The sequence below is a fragment of the Scyliorhinus torazame genome, unplaced genomic scaffold (genome assembly GCF_047496885.1).
Source record: "Scyliorhinus torazame isolate Kashiwa2021f unplaced genomic scaffold, sScyTor2.1 scaffold_566, whole genome shotgun sequence".
Lineage (NCBI taxonomy): Eukaryota > Metazoa > Chordata > Chondrichthyes > Carcharhiniformes > Scyliorhinidae > Scyliorhinus > Scyliorhinus torazame.
Genome location: NW_027308293.1, coordinates 93,285 through 97,822, shown reverse-complemented (window position 1 = coordinate 97,822; position 4,538 = coordinate 93,285).

The window sequence follows — 4,538 nt, the reverse complement described above, 5'->3', positions numbered from 1 at the left end:
ATCCCGTGCTGTACCTGTCCTGGGAGTGTTTGATGGAGACAGTGTGGAGGGAGCATTACTCTGTATCTAACCCCGTGCTGTACCTGTCCTGGGAGTGTTTGATGGGGACAGTGTAGAGCTAGCTTTACTCTGTATCTAACCCCGTGCTGTACCTGTCCTGGGAGTGTTTGATGGGTACAGTGTAGAGGGAGCTTTACTCTGTACCTAACCCCGTGCTGTACCTGCCCTGGGAGTGTTTGATGGGGTCAGTGTAGAGGGAGTTTACTCTGTATCTAACCCCGTGCTGTACCTGTCCTGGGAGGGTTTGATGTGGACAGTGTAGAGGGAGCTTTACTCTGTATCTAACCCCGTGTATCTAACCCCGTGCTGTACCTATCCTGGGAGGGATTGATGTGGACAGTGTAGAGGGAGCTTTACTCTGTATCTAACCCCGTGCTGTACCTGTCCTGGGTGTGTTTGATGGGGACAGTGTAGAGGGAGCTTTACTCTGTAACCAACCCCGTGCTGTACCTGTCCTGGGAGTGTTTGATGGGGATAATGTAGAGGGAGCTTTACTCTGTATCTAACCCTGTGCTGTACCTGTCCTGGGAGTGTTTGATGGGGACTGTGTAGAGGGAGTTTTACTCTGTATCTAACCCCGTGCTGTCCCTGTGCTGGGAGTGTTTGATGGGGACAGTGTAGAGGGATCTTTACTCTGTATCTAACCCCGTGCTGTACCTGTCCTGGGAGTGTTTGATGGGGACAGTGCAGAGGGAGCTTTACTCTGTATCTAACCCCGTGCTGTCCCTGTGCTGGGAGTGTTTGATGGGGACAGTGTAGAGGGAGCTTTACTCTGTATCTAACCCCGTGCTGTCCCTGTGCTGGGAGTGTTTGATGGGAACAGTGTAGAGGGAGCTTTACTCTGTATCTAACCCTCTGCTGTACCTGTCCTGGGAGTGTTTGAAGGGGACTGTGTAGAGGGAGCTTACTCTGTATCTAACCCCGTGCTGTACCTGTCCTGGGAGTGTTTGATGGGGACAGTGTAGAGGGAGCTTTAATCTGTATCTAACCCTGTGCTGTACCTGTCCTGGGAGTGTTTGATGGGGACAGTGTAGAGGGAGCTTTACTCTGTATCTAACCCCGTGCTGTCCCTGTGCTGGGAGTGTTTGATGGGGACAGTGTAGAGGGAGCTTTACTCTGTATCTAACCCCGTGCTGTACCTGTCCTGGGAGTGTTTGATGGGGACAGTGTAGAGGGAGCTTTACTCTGTATCTAACCCCGTGCTGTACCTGTCCTGGGAGTGTTTGATGGGGACAGTGTATAGGGAGCTTTACTCTGTATCTAACCCCGTGCTGTACCTGTCCTGGGAGTGTTTGATGGGGACAGTGTAGAGGGAGCTTTACTCTGTATCTAACCCCGTGCTGTACCTGTCCTGGGAGTGTTTCATGGGGACAGTGTAGAGGGAGCTTTACTCTGTATCTAACCCCGTGCTGTACCTGTACTGGGAGTGTTTGATGGGGACAGTGTAGAGGGAGCTTTACTCTGTACCTAACCCCGTGCTGTACCTGTCCTGGGAGTGTTTGATGGGGTCAGTGTAGTGGGAGTATACTCTGTATCTAACCCCGTGCTGTACCTGTCCTGGGAGGGTTTGATGTGGACAGTGTAGAGGGAGCTTTACTCTGTATCTAACCCCGTGCTGTACCTGTCCTGGGAGTGTTTGATGGGGACAGTGTAGAGGGAGCTTTACTCTGTGTCTAACCCCGTGCTGTACCTGTCCTGGTAGTGTTTGATGGGGACAGTGTAGAGGCAGCTTTACTCTGTATCTAACCCCGTGCTGTACCTGTCCTGGGAGTGTTTGATGGGGACAGTGTAGAGGGAGCTTTACTCTGTATCTAACCCCGAGCTGTACCTGGACAGAGAGTGTTTGATGGGGACAATGTAGAGGGAGCTTTACTCTGTATCTAACCCTGTGCTGTACCTGTCCTGGGAGTGTTTGATGGGGACAGTGTAGAGGGAGCTTTACTCTGTATCTAACCCCGTGCTGTACCTGTCCTGGGAGTGTTTGATGGAGACAGTGTAGAGGGAGCTTTACTCTGTATCTAACCCCGTGCGGTACCTGTCCTGGGAGTGTTTGATGAGGACGGTGCAGAGGGAGCTTTACTCCATATCTAATCCCGTGCTGTACCTGTCCTGGGAGTGTTTGATGGAGACAGTGTAGAGGGAGCATTACTCTGTATCTAACCCCGTGCTGTACCTGTTTTGGGAGTGTTTGATGGGGACAGTGTAGAGGGAGCTTTACTCTGTATCTAACCCCGTGCTGTACCTGTCCTGGGAGTGTTTGATGGGGACAGTGTAGAGCTAGCTTTACTCTGTATCTAACCCCGTGCTGCATCTGTACTGTGAGTGTTTGATGGGTTCAGTGTAGAGGGAGCTTTACTCTGTACCTAACCCCGTGCTGTACCTGTCCTGGGAGTGTTTGATGGGGACAGTGTAGAGGGAGCTTTACTCTGTAACCAACCCCGTGCTGTACCTGTCCTGGGAGTGTTTGATGGGGATAATGTAGAGGGAGCTTTACTCTGTATCTAACCCTGTGCTGTACCTGTCCTGGGAGTGTTTGATGGGGACTGTGTAGAGGGAGTTTTACTCTGTATCTAACCCCGTGCTGTCCCTGTGCTGGGAGTGTTTGATGGGGACAGTGTAGAGGGATCTTTACTCTGTATCTAACCCCGTGCTGTACCTGTCCTGGGAGTGTTTGATGGGGACAGTGCAGAGGGAGCTTTACTCTGTATCTAACCCCGTGCTGTCCCTGTGCTGGGAGTGTTTGATGGGGACAGTGTAGAGGGAGCTTTACTCTGTATCTAACCCCGTGCTGTCCCTGTGCTGGGAGTGTTTGATGGGAACAGTGTAGAGGGAGCTTTACTCTGTATCTAACCCTCTGCTGTACCTGTCCTGGGAGTGTTTGAAGGGGACTGTGTAGAGGGAGCTTTCTCTGTATCTAACCCCGTGCTGTACCTGTCCTGGGAGTGTTGGATGGGGACAGTGTAGAGGGAGCTTTAATCTGTATCTAACCCTGTGCTGTACCTGTCCTGGGAGTGTTTGATGGGGACAGTGTAGAGGGAGCTTTACTCTGTATCTAACCCCGTGCTGTCCCTGTGCTGGGAGTGTTTGATGGGGACAGTGTAGAGGGAGCTTTACTCTGTATCTAACCCCGTGCTGTACCTGTCCTGGGAGTGTTTGATGGGGACAGTGTAGAGGGAGCTTTACTCTGTATCTAACCCCGTGCTGTACCTGTCCTGGGAGTGTTTGATGGGGACAGTGTAGAGGGAGCTTTACTCTGTATCTAACCCCGTGCTGTACCTGTCCTGGGAGTGTTTGATGGGGACAGTGTAGAGGGAGCTTTACTCTGTATCTAACCCCGTGCTGTACCTGTCCTGGGAGTGTTTCATGGGGACAGTGTAGAGGGAGCTTTACTCTGTATCTAACCCCGTGCTGTACCTGTCCTGGGAGTGTTTGATGGGGACAGTGTAGAGGGAGCTTTACTCTGTATCTAACCCCGTGCTGTACCTGTCCTGGGAGTGTTTGATGAGGACGGTGCAGAGGGAGCTTTACTCCATATCTAATCCCGTGCTGTACCTGTCCTGGGAGTGTTTGATGGAGACAGTGTAGAGGGAGCATTACTCTGTATCTAACCCCGTGCTGTACCTGTCCTGGGAGTGTTTGATGGGGACAGTGTAGAGCTAGCTTTACTCTGTATCTAACCCCGTGCTGCATCTGTACTGTGAGTGTTTGATGGGTTCAGTGTAGAGGGAGCTTTACTCTGTACCTAACCCCGTGCTGTACCTGTCCTGGGAGTGTTTGATGGGGTCAGTGTAGAGGGAGTTTACTCTGTATCTAACCCCGTGCTGTACCTGTCCTGGGAGGGTTTGATGTGGACAGTGTAGAGGGAGCTTTACTCTGTATCTAACCCCGTGCTGTCCCTGTGCTGGGAGTGTTTGATGGGGACAGTGTAGAGGGAGCTTTACTCTGTATCTAACCCTGTGCTGTACCTGTCCTGGGAGTGTTTGATGGGCACTGTGTAGAGGGAGCTTACTCTGTATCTAACCCCGTGCTGTCCCTGTGCTGGGAGTGTTTGATGGGGACAGTGTAGAGGGAGCTTTACTCTGTATCTAACCCCGTGCTGTAACTGTCCTGGGAGTGTTTGATGGGGACAGTGGAGAGGGAGCTTTACTCTTTATCTAACCCCGTGCTGTAACACTCTGATATACTCCACACCCCTCACTGTAACACTCTGATGTACTCCACACCCCTGACTATAACACTCTGATAGATCCCCACACCCCTCTCTGTAACACTGATATATCCCACACCCCTCACTGTAACACTGATATACCCCACACCCCTCCCTGTAACACTGATATACCCCACACCCCTCACTGTAACACTGATATACCCCACACCCCTCACTGTAACACTGATATACCCCATACCCCTCACTGTAACACTCTGATATACCCCACCCCCCTCACTGTAACACTGATATACCCCACACCCCTCACTGT